Source organism: Maniola hyperantus, chromosome 5 (assembly GCF_902806685.2).
Source record: "Maniola hyperantus chromosome 5, iAphHyp1.2, whole genome shotgun sequence".
Taxonomy (NCBI): Eukaryota; Metazoa; Arthropoda; class Insecta; order Lepidoptera; family Nymphalidae; genus Maniola; species Maniola hyperantus.
The window spans coordinates 3,575,421-3,593,099 of NC_048540.1; the positions used below are offsets into that span (position 1 = coordinate 3,575,421).

At 35.1% G+C, this 17,679-nt stretch overlaps 2 protein-coding genes across 2 annotated transcripts in view; one reads left to right on the forward strand and one right to left on the reverse strand.

The window, feature by feature from the left end:
* Positions 1 to 17,679, reverse strand: part of LOC117982633 (maltase A1-like) — a 306,078-nt gene that overhangs the window by 258,605 nt on the left and 29,794 nt on the right. The window lies entirely within an intron of this gene.
* Positions 1 to 17,679, forward strand: part of LOC117982642 (uncharacterized) — a 63,421-nt gene that overhangs the window by 30,297 nt on the left and 15,445 nt on the right. The gene's annotated exons all lie outside the window — the stretch shown is intronic.

A 17,679-nucleotide genomic window follows, 5' to 3' on the forward strand; every position in this document is an offset into this window, starting at 1 on the left:
CCTACAGTTTACTTACTTTGCCAATTTTACCTAACTACTTAAGGAAGATAAGTAAGGAATTTGTTAGTATTGTCTGGTAATGAACCTTCGAAAAGTAAAATGTGTTACTTGTGACTCATACCCAATCTGGGACCGCTATATTTAGTGGTGCGCATTTTTAAGATTGAACTTCAATTCAAACCAGTTGCTTGTTTGCGCCCACGACAATGCAGTTATGGAATTTTGGTTTGGAACGGTTTTAATACTTATCATGCTATATAATATCGTAGTATAAGTCTAGGTATAGTACGCGACAGGTCGAGATGGCAATTGGGGAACGCCCCGTATACCCGCACAGCCTCCGCGCTAACCCGGTGCGGGCTAGCGCTGTTGACGTGTGGGCGTCCCCTCGCCTCATCGGTCGCGGACTATAATAATAGGCGTATTGGCACCTGGGCAATCATCATCACATCAAACTGTGGACGTCCACTCTTGAACAAAGGCCTTCCCTAGAGATCGCTTCCCACCACCCTTTTTATAGGGGCGAGCTTCTGTATTCTGAGGGGCGAGCCATACATCGTGCTGGATGGCACTACCACCGTAAAACTATGGCTCCAGGACTTCCAGGACTTTTCGATTTTGACGAAATGCCTAATGCCACTTCAGCTTTCCGATGAATTATGTCAACAAGTTGTACCTACCTAAGTAGTACTCTAAAGGAATATTATTTCCAAGTCATACATTTTTGCCTCTGTAGATGTAATAACAATTTTCCATTACCGCAAGATACCTAGAAGAACATTGCAGTGCAGTCATTAGCAATGAATAACATACTACTTTTTTAGGATATCCTTTGCTTAGGTGTCATAAATTCTTGGGCGATGTGTTAGTGTCTAGAATATTGTAAGTACATACTTGATTCCATATATTGGTAAATGTTTCATATTTGCTTGAAAATGTGACTAACGCGAGTGCGACGATGATAATAGGTACGTATCTTATCACAAATCGCAAGGTTTCAGATAATACAAGCGCATTCAGTGACAGTATTGCTGTCAAAAAGCTGAATAGATTAGGTATTAGGTGGGTACCAACTACCCATATCTATATATATATATAAGTATAAAAGAAAAACTGACGGACTGACTGATCTATTAGCACAGCACAAACCACTGGACGCATCGAGGTAAAATTTGGCATGCAGATAGCTATTATGACGTAGGCATCCTCTAGGAAAGAATTTTGGAAAATTCAACCCCTATGGGGATAAAATAGGGATTTGAAATTTTTGTAGTCCACGCGGACGAAGTACTACCTATAAGTAGGTATGTTCTATGTAGGTAGGTGAGTTCCTTATGTTCTCAAGGGAAACCTGGGACCTCTTACGTTGAACACAAGTTAATTCTAAATATCGTTGTGCTCATAATGATCACTAACGATTCTTTAATTATAGAAGTTCCTATTAATTAATTAAGCTTTAATAGATAGTTACGTAGTTTCGATGGATCAGTCTGTCAATCGCTAATCTATCTCTAATCTAGGTATCTATCGCAAATCTAATTATCGCTTTACCTACGTAAAATAAAGTCTATATTCCGGGAGTGTAAAAAATATAATAAATAAATGGATAATACTATACTAATCACTCTCGTTTTTATGCGCCCATTAAACTCGTTAACAGCCTGTCGGAATCACTTCATTTCTTGGTATTTGCCATTTTCTGAAGATTTGCTTGTATAAATAAAACATTAACAAACATTTGCGGTTAATAAAGTTATGTTCATGTACTTAAACTCATAACGTCATCATCATCATGATCAACCCATCACCGGCTCACTACAGAGCACGGGTCTCCTCTCAGAGTGAGAAGGGTTTTTGGCCATAGTCTACCACGCTGGCCATGTGCGGATTGGTAGACTTCACACACGTTTGAGAACATTATGGCGAACTCTCAGGCATGCAGGTTTCCTCACGATGTTTTCCTTCACCGTTAAAGCAAGTGAAATTTAATTACTTAAAACGCACATTACTCCGAAAAGTTAGAGGGGCCAGGGATCGAACCCCCGACCTCCGATTAGAAGGCGGACGTTTTAACCACTAGGCTATCACTAACTAACATACCTAAATACGCTGCTAGTACAGCTTGCTTTAAAAATTGTGATTTTGCATATTACTGGACTTATTTAAGAAAGGATTTTCAATAATTCCAACAGGGTCTCAGGGTCAGGTAAAAATTCCACGCGAAGTCTAGGGAAAAAGCCAGTTCAAATACAGCTGGCTGGTATGTAGTTATAGGCAGTGTCTTAAATTAGAGCAGTGATGATGATTCGGGCCTTAGCCTTTTGGCCTTTCCTCTCTAGACAACAAAGGATGACTAATTTAATAACGCCTTTAACATAAATGATTCACTAATAGCAACAGCTAATTACTGATCTCAATGTTAAGACATCTATAGATGTTTCAACTAGTCAGTTACTACTTACTGCTGCGGTTAATTATTCTGTTAAACACATTGACATTGGTGACGGAGCCACCAAACACAAATAACAACATCATCAAATTAATCGTGGTATGTACCCGTTGTCTACAATAAATAATAAATAATTGACAGTTCTAAATAAAGTGCTATCCTTTTCTGTAGAAAGCATTATGAAAGGTACAGCAATAGATTTAGACCTGTTATTTTAATTTAGTTTACGAGATTGTGCATTAAAAATTTGTTACTAATTCATCGCCTTTCAATTTCGATGATTTACAGCCAACTGCCACAAACAGCGGGGTGTTTCGACTCGCGATATATCGAGTACATAACTAGTATGTACCTAAACCTACGGATACGGGTAAATGTCGGCTGCCGCTGCTAAGTTGAAGTTGGAAGTTGGCTCGTGTGTAGATGCTAAAATATTTATACTTACAAGTTTTGCTAAGTGTTAACCACAAGCTGCAATTTAATGATTTTCCCATTAAGTTAATACTTATACATAATTATAGAGCTAATACAGGTAATAACTATTTATCTGTAGGTCGCGAATCGCGATTCAATAAGCTATAAATGGCGCCAGCAAGTTTTCTCCGTAGGTAACTTCCACACTGAACTTGAAGAAGGCTGACTTCGAAGGTTGACTTTTCTTGATACCTACTATAAAAATAACTTAACTATGTACCTACTTACTTTAAAAATCATGATAGGATTACTTAGTTATTATAATAACCTGTGACAAATCATGTAAAAGAAAATACAAATAAAATGATTTAAAAAATTTTGGGTACCTATACACAAAGTACCGTGTAAGTAAGGTATGAAAAAAACCGGCCATGTGCGAGTCAGGCTCGCGCAACGAGGGTTCCGTACTACAGTCTTATTTTTTCGACATTTTGCACGATAATTCAAAACTATGATGTATAAAAATAAATAAAAATCTGCTTTAAAATGTACAGGTGAAGCCCTTTCCATATGATACCCCACTTGGTATAGTTATCTTACTTTGATAATTGAAAATACTAATTATTAATTTATCACCACAATTTAATTTTTTTTTTGTGTGTTGTTACTACAAATTCACGGTTTTCAGATTTTTCCCCTAATACCAGCTATAAGACCCACCTACCTACCAAATTTCATGATTCTATAGTTCAACGGGAAGTACCCTGTAGGTTTCTTGACAGACCGACAGACAGACAGACAGACAACAAAGTGATCCTATAAGGGTTCCGTTTTTCCTTTTGAGGTACGCAACCCTAAAAACAGTCCGAAGTTCCTAAGTTTGACCCGTCCTTTTCGTAAAGGGCATCCTGAAAATTTTGAGTCCGAAGGCATGGACCAAGTTCTTGAAAATAACAAAATATAATGAGATGGCGAAAACGCCCTGGGTATTTAAGTTGCATAATAAATAAATAAACTATGTATTTTGATACCTTAACAGTTTATAAAATGTGAAAAGAGACACCTACCTAAGTAACTAATAGGTACATAGACAATCTATGATAGTAGATCTTCGTAATATTTTTTGGTATTAAACAAAGCGAATCAATCATATTATTCAGACAACTAATAAAGTAGTCTACTAACAGGGACTCACGCGCATCCATGTTTGGCACACCGGCTCCACTGATCCGACGTGATGATTATGTAGGCTGCAGATATGGATTAGCACAAATGACTGGCCGGATATATGTAGACTAGTATGGACTAATGACGTGTAATAATAAGCATTAAGTTGTAGTACAAATACCTCAGTACCTATATATTTTTTTTAATTAATTAAAGTGGTATTTATATTCAGTAAGTAAAGTATCGATTTAATTTAAATACACACAATATCTAAATATATAAAAGGAAAAGGTGACTGACTGACTGACTTACTGACTGATCTATCAACGCATAGCTCAAACTACTGGACGGATCGGGCTGAAATTTGGCATGCAGATAGCTATTATGACGTAGGTATCCGCTAAGAAAGGATTTTTGAAAATTCAACTTCTAAGGGGGTGAAATAGTGGTTTGAAATTTGTGTAGTCCACGCAGACGAAGTCGCGTGCATATTGCATAAGCTAGTCAAACAATAAGTGTGTTTTTCGAATGTTAACTGCGTAGTCTTCTAACTTATAAGATCTAGTTGGTAATACTCTATTAGTTAAAAGGAGAAAATAAACTAATGATACATCAACGAAGTATCTGCTGAGTCGAGGCATATACCTAGGTTTTCTGATTACCTCCTCTAAAACCCCTACGATGAAAGTAATTTCGAAAATTTCACCTGAACGATGCCAGGACTGGTCAGCTAGTGCTTAAACAAGAAATTTCTGAAAAAAAAACAACAATGTGAGAACAGATGGAAATAACCAACAGATGATTAAACACACCATAAAAATACAGATAAATTAAACAAAATACAGTTGATCAAGCATTTTAATGATGAAAAGCTGCTAACAATCTGCCAGGTGACACTGAAACTATGGGCCAGGTGCGGCGAAACTAGTCCCAATTATAGGCATTATTTCGATTACATTTTATTCGTGTTATCTTTAAAATAGTTGTACTACTCGTGGTCTTGTACCAGAACTTGGCTTGCAAGTTGCGACACCTGCGGTTGAGGGCTGCTTTGGATTGACAGGTGCGATCGATTAAGATGAATGGAATGGATTAAACTTTTTATACACTCCACTTACTCACTAAATTGCTTACTTAGAAAATATTTTTACTTGTTAAATAGACTAGATACTCAACGATTGTTGCGCTATAAGATAATGTACTTAATAAAACATTAGTTACTCTGATTGTAGTAGGTAGGTACTTAATATATTAACAGTCTTGTACTAGTTAAGTGCAATATTTTTTTCTGTGAAAACATTACATTACAAATTATGATTATAAAGATAACTCAAGAAAGAACCCATAGAAATATGCAATAACTTGCACCAACCAAACTATAACCTTACAAACTTTTCTTCAACTCTGCCATACAAGGGAGAGGCATCGTAGGTGGCACTTACTCGTAATATGAAATATTACTCAGCCACGAAGAATTCTATTCTTGGGCAAAAAGAATTATCTGCTAGATAAGGCCAGTCTAGATCGCCTAACTTGGCACCCAGGAAGTTCTTGTTCAATTAAGGCGGCGACATTTTCTATGATATCATGTGATTATCTTGTAGTAAATGATCATTCTTGTTTTTATTTCCATGGCCTCAAATGATTGATTCAGTTGGTTTCCCTAAAATTGTTTTTAACTTGAATTTGTTGAATTTTCTTATTTGATTTTTCAGTTTTTGTCATTAGCATCTGTAATAAAATAATAATGTAGAACTAGTGACAAAAAATTCAACATTAGTTCCATTATTTTCAGATTCCTTTTAAAATGGAACTAGTGATTTGAAAAAAAACATTAATAGTTCCATCATGGAACTGTTAATGGTATATACTAGTAACTAGTGACAACGAATGATTATTTTACAATTGAAATTGATGTAGATAAAGTATTAAGCTAATTTTACTTACTACCCTCTTTTAAAACAGTGACACTTGTGATATTATACTTATCTACTTACCTAAGTCGAGTATTTTTCATGTCTTTATTCTTTAAATTTTAAAATACCTACGGGTGCATAAATAAATATTTTTTTACACATATCCCAAAATCACCTATTTAATACGTACTATTTTTAAAAATATTTTTGAATAGGCACTTACTTAAAGTATTTTTGAAAATTTTCTTTTTGCAGACCGTTTGTCTCGTCGTATAGGTAGGTAGCTAAATGAGTGATAAAAACGTTGCTCTATGAAGCCGAAATCGGTTTCTAAAATTCGATACTGTAGGTACTAATTTTAAAAAAGTACCTAAGTAATTACTTTTAGAAGTCGGTTTTAAAACAAAAACAAGTGAGTCAATAAAACAATAGAGTAGGTATGCAACAAAACGAAATAAAACCATCAATACAATGAAGGCTATATTTTATCAGCGGTCAGTAGTGACTTGCTCATTAGTTCTAAATATAAGCAAGTCCTACTTTATTAAACGTAATGAATAAGACGTCGGCCACTGACCCGTGCTATGATTGATAAAGGCCCATACTTATGTTCTGATTGCTGGGATATTGCCAATTTGTGAGCAAATAAACAGTATCTCTTTTTTTGAGTTGAGTCACTATTAAAGTTTTTCTAGTTTAACAGTGACTCAACTAAAAAAGCTTTTTTAAGTATCCAGTACTTACCGAAGTATTTAACACATCAGTCCACTGTACACTGAGAGAAACTTGACATTCCTTCAATCAGATGGAATGTCAGGGAATGTCTCCTGCCAAAAGCGTTTTCTTTCATAGGGAAGAACTTTTCCTTTCCCAATTTTGGTGGAAATTTCAGTAGATAATTGGTAAAGGAAAATTCTTCCTTTTGAATGGAAACCCTTTTGGAAGGACGACATTAGAAGAAAATATTTTTCAGTATAGGTGCCTACAAGTTACAACTTAGGTTTGCAGGACAATCATTTACAGTAGGCACTTAACTAATTTATTATTGTATCGCCAGAATTTATGACGCGTTAAAAAATTAACTTATACCTATCTACTAAATTGTGTCTCTGTCGCCCATAAAACGATAGGCTACTTATGCATGATGGCCTAAAGGCTTGACAATTTCTAAACAACCAGAATATATCTACGTAACCATATAATTTTGATTTACGTATCTGTTTGGTAGTCACAAGGACGTCTGTACAATGGTGTAGAACCTACGTGCTAAATCAAAAGTGGGAGTCTTTGTTTCGATTTTGTGTAGGTATCTATCACAAAAACTACACTGGTATGATCAGGATCTACCTATATTACTACCACATTTTTTTCTATGAGGTCATTACAGGGACATTACGTAACTTTTGATAATGACATTGCATTAATTGTGTGTGTTTAGTCCATATACTCGAATACCGATTCTATATTATTAGTAATAAATCCAGCTCGAAGGACCATTTTTAGTTTATACATCATTCAAATCAATCTGATTGATTGGTTGTTTGATTGCCTGCTTGCGTCTACACCGGACATAGGTCTACTCGAGAGTCAACACATATTACGGTCCTCATCCCAATCCACTTCCCACCATTTTCTTAAGACTGTCAGACCAGGCAGCGGGCTGGAGATCGTCCGGGAGTCCCGCAGCCAGTATGCGATCTCAACTCGAGAGTCTCAAGTCAGAACACGTCTGCTCCAATGGATATCGATTCTGCGACAGACGCCCAACGCGACTAGTTTTCTAATTCGTAGGACTACGACAGTCACTTTGGTTCTCCTTCGAATTTCCTCTTCATAAGCTATAGTATGCTGAGTGACTTTGCCCTATTCATCCTACCCACCCCAAAGCCAAAGTAGAGGGTTGTCTTTGACTGGCATTTTTCTTTGTGGCAACTAGCTCCAAAACTAATGTAGGTACCGATTCTAATGTGATTTCTATTACTAGGTGATCCTGGAAATGGAATAGTTCTCATGCTTAGCGAACGATGACTTTCCAGGGCATGATAAGTTGGGGTCTATTTAGTTAGAAATCTCAAAGCAATGATAAAAAAAAATTGACAGTATCAACATAATAACTTAGTAGGTAGTAGTAATGGTCGCTGTAGATACTCGTAGATACACGGAAACAATCTCATTTCCACGTTATGAGTTATGACCTAATTGTTTAATTGGTTTGTTGTCTTGTGCTTCTTATCAGTTATCGCTTCTCTATTGATAGGTATAGTTATACGTTATTTATTTTCATTGAATACGATATTTGTGTTAAGTACCTAAGTTAGATCTAAAGTCAAACTAGAGTCTCTCTTTGTTTTGTAATTCGTATTCCTCATTGCTGTGGGTCGTGATCTCTTTCCATTATTCGCATGAGCGCATAGGTTTTCTTGAGATAATGCAGTGGGTTCCCAAATCCTTCCATATAGTACGTAAGTAACTTACAACCAGAGTAAATGTAAGTAGTTAAATGATTCTCCACCTACATACCTATGTATTGTTATTATTTTATTTTTATGTGTACTTTCTGTGGCACCAAATAAACACTTTTTCTTTCTTTTCTTTCTATCTTTGTATTGAAGACCATCAATCAGTTTTGTTAACTTTTCCTTTTTTCTTCATAATTCCTTCTACTTAAATATCTATAAGGCAAGATAATATACTTAGCTCGCAGCTAATATCTAAGTAAACATTTTGTTCTCACGTTTACGGAATCGATAGAAAAAGAAAACACCACAGCAAACTCTCGTTCGATAAATCTCTTTTCCCGTAAACAGCGAAATTTAAATTAGTACCATGTAGATATACCTTCCTTTTATAGAATAAAGCTCTTTACGCACGCCATCGACGACGACCGCACCGACGCTTCCGTAAGAAACGACGCGTCCGACGATGTGTTCGTAAGAAATCTTGGAGTCTCCTAATATGCGCTGAAGGTGACCACCGAGGTGGTTTTAATAGTGTAAATAACCGATTGTCAGCAGGACGTCAGGTATCTTCAGAAAATTATGAGGGGTTGCGCACTAGATCCTAATTTCGTTTTCCGCAGCCGAGAACATCTTCAAGTCGGATCATTGTTAATGGACCGAATTTGCGTCCGATCCGAATCCAATCCCTCATGCGGGCGGTGGAATATGCAAGCAACATTTTAATCCGTCGAAACAAATGCAGTGTAAAATTGGCATACAAATTCGATCCTAGTTTTCTAGCTCTGAATTTTCTCGTTTTCGGATTGGATGTAGTGCGTAAAGAGCCTAAACGTAAACAGATGTCTCTCGGAGACATGACGTGGAGTGTAAATGTAAGCCCACTTTTAGCAATAACAGTCTAGAGTAATGACGTGTTTGTAAACACATCGTCGATATCGATTGTTTGAAGAATGACTGTTTGCTAAACCAAAGAAGTGTCGGATGATGAAATCTACGCATTTTCCTGCTGATTAAGGAAACATTATGTATATTTTAAAATCTTTGAACATAATTTTTCGTCCACATAATATTTTCTTTACCTACACATAATCTTGAGAAAAATGTAAAATAGGCTATCATACGTCCTTTGAAGATCCTAATTCATAACAGAATACAAGTAGGTACGGTGTCAAGTAAATCTTGCTCACAGGTAGTAGGTATGTAGTTCTATTCTAAAGTTCTGTTGCTTTCACTAATGTAATAAGTTCTACCTTCTACTAATCTAACATAAAACCTAAATTCACACGGACGATGTCGCAGGGATCATCAGCTAATTTTTAAAACCAAAATTGACAAGGAAAAAGGTGAAAGCCAATTTATTTGAATCGTAACGAAAGTTTACAATTGCAAACATCAATGTTTCGATTATCATTTAATTATTAATTTATCGTAAATCACGAATTTAATGCATTAATTGCCACTCTCGTAACCCAGGGTTGTCAGTTTATTGAGTAGAGCTGATGTTTCTTACTTCATAAAAGCTAACATAAATCTTAGATTAAAAATAATTCCGTAAAAAAGTAAGTCCGCAAGTCCGCCAATTAGCACTAGGATAGCGTGGTGGACTATGGCCTAAACCCTTTTCATTTTAACAGGAGACCCGTGCTCAGTAGTGGACCGGTGATGGGTTGATGATGAAGTATTACTTATTATATTTGAATATGTAATAAATAGATAATAATTAATCTGTTCTGTATACAGTTGAATAAACTTCAAATCTAATTTCAAAATATAAAGTAACTCAACTTAAAAATCAGAAAAAATGTCTTTCTTCTGAAACGAGGCAATAAAATGGTTTGTCTATTTGATTGTTGACTGAAATATTATGACTAAAATAATATTAATCGATCGAATCGTTACTATTAGGTATAATAATGTATTTTAATTCAACTTCAAATATCTGTATATGTCAACCCTATTTTAAGTTAATAATCCGAACAGTGATTGCTTAAGATAAAGTTATGTCGATATTTCTTATTTATCGGGCCATCCTTTCCGCGTAATAGTGACATAAATTAAAATTCACTGCTACAATAATTTATCATCTGATATTCGACTTATGCTGTTATTTTGCAGTTTATTTATGGGGCTTTCTCCGGCTCCTTCGACTTTGATTATAAAATAGCTATTTATTTATTTTAATTTATGTTCGAAAAAAATCGTATGTAATTAATTGATTGCTGCATTCCAATAATCTTATTTAAAGTAAAAAAAATAACTCTATGAACTACTTCTTTTTAATTAAAATCATTTCTCTTAATTATATAAATTCTTAGGAGTACTTGGCATACACCTAACGCTCAAGAGATCACTTAGGTAACAGCCATTAAATGGTTACAAGAAATCATCTTTAGGCTATTTTATCGCTATCTAGTTTAATTATATTTTTTATATTATACAAATTATATTTTTATATTTTTTATTTATACACAATTATTATATATTTATTATATTTTTTATATATACACAATTATATTATATGTAGGTACTATGTAGACATGCTTAGTCTTTATATTATTTCTAGATAAAACTTTTAAATGGACTAAATTGCGGTCAATCAATTAACAATGCAAATATTTGACATTTTAAAGTTTATTTTTTTAAATGGCTCCACAGACAGAGAGACGGCAGATGGGCAGACTAAACTATAAGGGTTCCTAGTTTTACTACGGAACCCTAAAAAACTAAACAGTAACCTTATTTGCTTGGAAACAAGCGTTAACTGGCATTTTATCGCGCTATTGGGTCGAGGTGGCGCCGAACAAAGACCCAATTCCTGCTGACCTATTGGACGGTAAATGGGATGCGGCGGGTAGGTAATATGATAGTTAGGGAATGGAAATTTAGTCCAATACTAAGCCTAGTGGTTACGACGTCCGCCCCTTAATCGGAGGTCGGGGATTCGATTCTGGGCACGCACTATCTTTTCGGAGTTATATGCTTTTAAGTATTAAATATTACTTGCTTTATCGATGAAGGAAAACATTGTGAGGAAACCTGCATGCCTGAGAGTTCTCAATAATGTTCTCAAAGGTGTGTGAAGTCTGCAAATCCGCACTTGGCCAACGTGGTAGACTATGGCCAAACCCCGTGAGAGTCGACCCGTGCCCTATAGTGAGCTGGCGATGGGTTGATCATGATGATGGTGAAGATGATTTAATCAGTTAATGTTTCCCTTTTTTTTAATATACACTTAGTAGGTATTTTAAAACTTAGCACTCTGTTACTAGGTTACTACGTTACTAAACTTAGTATAGAATATAATAAGATTTATTAGCATCGTTGTAAGTATGTAGGTACATAGTGCGTCTTACATAATGACATGTATCGATATAAAGACGTGTAAGTTACAATCAGCCATTAACGGCGTTCAAAAAAAGATAAACTTCTTACTAAAATATATTTTGAGATAATCTCATTTTAAGACAATACTGTATTATGTCAAAATTCATCCGCTAAAATGAAATTACCTATAGGGTGGCAAAATAGTTATTAAGTTTTAATTTTGAATATCTGTCTATTTTAAACAGGTATTCTAGATACCTGTTTCAAATAAATATAAATAAAATATAGGCCGCCTAAGTAGCTAATAAATATACTTACAAAAAGTAAAATAAATTGTCTTAAAAGAACAATCCACACACTAACACACTTGTTTGATATTTCAGTGAGTTTATCTGGTTTAGAATAGTGCATTCAAAATAAACTGGCGTGTTTCCACTTTAGATCGTCATTAGCAACAACAATAGGATTACATTCAACATGCCACGTAAACAATAGGGGTAATAACCAAACTCTCATAGAGCCCATTCATTTTTAAAGAAGCCGGTTCAATCTCATAGTGTTGATACTTTTGAATTCACCCGCTAAGACTTAATCCTATTGTTATTGTTAATGACGGTCTCAAATGGAAAGACGCCAGTTTACTTTGAATGCACTATAAAAGAATTGGCGCCAAGGAAAGAAAGATCGGAGACAATAAACTTTTCCGAGTATCACATTACGTTTCCGTGAGTAGGTAGGGTACATATTGGTATGTAGAAAGAAACGAGTGTTATTTTCAACGCGTTTGTCGATTAACTTTATTTAATTTATCTTCCGCACTTTTTATTACTATAACTTACATTTTTTATTTCGATCGTTCAATAAAGGCATATTAATTCATTGGCTGCGGAAGTAAATAATAGGTGCCTACAGTCAAAGTTCGGACGGTCAGTAAATATTGCAGTCTGTGTTACCGTGCCCATTATACAGCCACAATGTGACGAATGCAAATTGCGTTTGTCCAAAAGCTATAAGTAAATTATCTACTATTGGATCTGCTTTGGTAAGATTGAGATGCTTTGCTGATCTGTTTTTGTAAGAAAAACGCAAAATTGCCGCAAAAAGCCGTTATAGCCTGGTGATTAAGACCGCGTCCGCCTCCTAATAGGGAGGTCAAGGGTTCTATCCCGACCACGCCTAGGTATAACTTCAATGATTTAATATGACTTGCTTCAACGGCGAAAGAAAATCGTGAGGCAACCAGTATACCTGAGAGTTCTCCATAATGTTCTCTTATTGGCACAGTAAAACAGAAAACCAATATACATAATATTGTGATATAGCAGAGTAGTGGCGTAAGTTTAACTGTAGTTAAAACACATTTGGAATATAAAATAGATTTAGTTTATCATAGAAAATTGAGATTCATTCAATCAAGAAAACAGAAAAAAAAATAGCAATTTTTTGCACTATAATTGATAACCTATCGTATAATTGATCTAAAATCTTATCCTTATCCAAAAAATCCTAATGAACCTTGCAACAGGTAAATCTATCAAGAACCTTAACGGTATGTTCAGACATTCAATAAATGTTGCTATATTCTCGATTACTACATAATGTACCTACCTATGCAAGAAGTTGCAAAGATACACAGGCAGATACACAGATTGCAAGGACCTTAGGGCTTTCGTGGAGTGTGGAATAATAATTAAGTTTCTAGGTAGGTATCTTTTACCTTCTGTATAATTTTATTTCTACAGAATATTTTTAATTTTAAAAAGCTGTAAGTAATCTGTATATTGTCTAGGTTTGTAACAAGAAAACTTAATAACAACCGCTTTAACGGAGTTAAATGCCTTATCACGACCGTCTGGAGTCAATGGAACCTCCACGGAATATTTTAATCACACTAAATGAAACCTTATTCTGAGGAGATGAGGTTTATAATTGCTTAGCAAACAGAGAGTTTTGTGTAAGGCATCCGAGGTCATTCTCCCGTCCGGACCTGGGGGTCTCTCCAGGTACACATTTTATTATTCATTGAAACTGGAAAGTAAAACTTTTACTAACTAATTTCAAAGTCAAAGTATGAATAAAATAAAATGACAAAATGGGTCTTATTTTCTTTACTTCGCTTTTAATTTTCTTATTTTCTAAGTACTTAGGTAGTTAGGACTACAGTTATTTAAGGACTATATTTAGGCGATTAAAAATCTTACTTACCTATAGGGTAACTTAAATTTGTAATTTACTCTTAAAAACTGGGGTAAGTAGGTAAGTTAAATTAAGATTGTTAGACAAGTATTAAGTGATTAAGTATTAGACTCTAGCACTAATTATTTTTTCATGGAACACGTTTTAATTTTTTTTGTGATGTCATCCCAATTTCACGGTTTTCGGATTTACTCCTTTACTTGTGCTATAAGACCTACCCACCTACCAAATTTCACGATTCTAGGTCAACGGGAAGTACTCTATAGGTTTTCTTGACAGACACGACGTATAGACAGACAACGAAGATATCCTAGAAGCCTATAAGGGTTCCTCTTTTCCTTTTGAGGTACCTACGGAACCCTGAAAATCTAAATATTTTGCGTTAATTAAAACTCAAACGTTATACTTGCATCATAAAGGGGCTACTCTGCACTGTGAAAAAACCGCAAGAAATCTTTCAAAACATCATAATTAGGTTTGTAATTGAACTAACGATTTAGAATTTAATCTATCAGTGCCAGTGGTTTGATAAGGTTTGCGTGAAAAAAAAAATCTTGCGGCGCAGTAAAATTTGCAACTCTTCAGTCTTCACAATTATGAGGTGTTTTATATACTTTTTAAAAAATATCGTTAAAAATATGAAACACCTCTTAGTTCTCTAAAAAGAGAAAGCCCAAAAATTCATGTCCCAGTCAATGTCGAAGTAATTTATAATCCGTTTAAATTTATAATTAGCGAAATAAAATAAAGGTCGATTTCATTAAGTTAATATACGATACTATCCGATTGAGATACATAAGGTTACTTTTACGATTTTAAATTTATATATACGAAATTATCCGATTGAGATAAATTTATAAGGTTACTTTTACGATTTTATTTGATTTTAAACGGCTGAAGACGCTGTCGCAATAATGATGTTGAAATAAGCATTAAATTGCAATTTTATACGTAAGTAGGTACATAAGAATTGGCTAGGCCCCCTAACAGCGACTTTTGATATCGGTTTTAATATTTTAGGGTCCAGTTAGGGTCAGTTGCAAATTAGGCAGTTAAAGTTATCGTTTACTGAAAATTAGCGTTGGTGCACCTGGTACCTGGTGAAAATTTCTCCTATTAACAGATCAAACATGTGTTGAGACACCAGGCAAACATGCATTTATAAGAACAAGTAACAAATAAGCCTATCTTTACTTTGCTGGCACGTTCAAACAATCCCGAGCGCCTCAGGAAGTCCTAGCAAAGCAATCTTCTTTACGTAACAGATAACGCTCTCTAGTAAGTTGTAGATAAATAATAATCAAGTAAATGTTCGCAGTCGATGGCGAAAAGATATTGTATAAACCTACTGAACCTGGGTTTTTTTTAAGATGATGGTAGATTATTGCGGTAAAACCCAAAAGGAGTGATATGTTATGTGAATCCGTCCGTTCCACGGAACAGAAATTTTCTGTTCCGTGGTCCGTGGGTTATTCCCGTTGAGTCACACCCCCGTGTGTAACACTGTGACACAAGGTACCCAAAATTTCAAAACATTCCCGTTGAGTAACACTGTTACACAACGGGAATGTTTTGAACTTGTTGGCACCTTGTGTCACACCTACATAAATACATATTATTGCGCGTGTATCAAGGATTAACTGATTGTGCACTTTTCCGGGATGTTATTTATTTATAAATCCAAGATGGCGGACATGATTTTTTTTTCAAAAAATTGACATGGGTGTCGTTTTCAGGGTTTTCGAGGGTGCTGAATTTGATGATGACATTTATTCTGAAATCCAAGATGGCGGACATGATTTTTTTTTTCAAAAATTTGACATGGGTGTCATTTTCAGGGTTTTCGAGGGTGCTGAATTTGATGATGACATTTATTCTGAAATCCAAGATGGCGGACATGAATTTTTTTTCAAAAAATTGACATGGGTGTCGTTTTCAGGGTTTTCGAGGGTGCTGAATTTGATGATGACATTTATTCTGAAATCCAAGATGGCGGACATGATTTTTTTTTTCAAAAAATTGACATGGGTGTCGTTTTCAGGGTTTTCGAGGGTGCTGAATTTGATGATGACATTTATTCTGAAATCCAAGATGGCGGACATGATTTTTTTTTCAAAAAGTTGACATGGGTGTCATTTTCAGGGTTTTCGAGGGTGCTGAATTTGATGATGACATTTATTCTGAAATCCAAGATGGCGGACATGAATTTTTTTTCAAAAAATTGACATGGGTGTCGTTTTCAGGGTTTTCGAGGGTGCTGAATTTGATGATGACATTTATTCTGAAATCCAAGATGGCGGACATGATTTTTTTTTTAAAAATTGACATGGGTGTCGTTTTCAGGGTTTTCGTGGGTGCTGAATTTGATGATGACATTTATTCTGAAATCCAAGATGGCGGGCATGATTTTTTTTTTCAAAAAGTTGACATGGGTGTCGTTTTCAGGGTTTTCGTGGGTGCTGAATTTGATGATGACATTTATTCTGAAATCCAAGATGGCGGGCATGAATTTTTTTCAAAAAATTGACATGGGTGTCGTTTTCAGGGTTTTCGAGGGTGCTGAATTTGATGATGACATTTATTCTGAAATCCAAGATGGCGGACTTGATTTTTTTTTCAAAAAGTTGACATGGGTGTCGTTTTCAGGGTTTTCGAGGGTGCTGAATTTGATGATGACATTTATTCTGAAATCCAAGATGGCGGACATGATTTTTTTTTCAAAAAATTGACATGGGTGTCGTTTTCAGGGTTTTCGAGGGTGCTGAATTTGATGATGACATTTATTCTGAAATCCAAGATGGCGGACATGATTTTTTTTTCAAAAAGTTGACATGGGTGTCATTTTCAGGGTTTTCGAGGGTGCTGAATTTGATGATGACATTTATTCTGAAATCCAAGATGGCGGACATGATTTTTTTTTTCAAAAAGTTGACATGGGTGTCGTTTTCAGGGTTTTCGAGGGTGCTGAATTTGATGATGACATTTATTCTGAAATCCAAGATGGCGGGCATGAATTTTTTTTCAAAAAATTGACATGGGTGTCGTTTTCAGGGTTTTCGAGGGTGCTGAATTTGATGATGACATTTATTCTGAAATCCAAGATGGCGGACATGATTTCTTTTTTCAAAAATTGACATGGGTGTCGTTTTCAGGGTTTTCGAGGGTGCTGAATTTGATGATGACATTTATTCTGAAATCCAAGATGGCGGACATGATTTTTTTTTCAAAAAATTGACATGGGTGTCGTTTTCAGGGTTTTCGAGGGTGCTGAATTTGATGATGACATTTATTCTGAAATCCAAGATGGCGGACATGATTTTTTTTTCAAAAAATTGACATGGGTGTCGTTTTCAGGGTTTTCGAGGGTGCTGAATTTGATGATGACATTTATTCTGAAATACAAGATGGCGGACATGATTTTTTTTCAAAAAAAAATGACATGGAAATTATGATAATCGTCTTCAAAAATATAACGTAGCTCGTAGCTTTAGTTTTAAGTTTGCGTAATAATTATCACCACTATATCTTAGAAATCCAACATCTGACCATCAAAAAGAGTTATTTATTACCTATTTTGAATAAATCATTTGACTTTGTGTTTAACATTTGCATAACAGAACGCATTAAAAATGTTTTATTTTTGAACGCATCCATAATTATTTACATTCCTAGAGAAGTCCATGCTTTTTCTAAACTTTTAATCGATTTTATTTCATAATCGAAATAGATCCAATCGCATGTTAACCGTATAAAC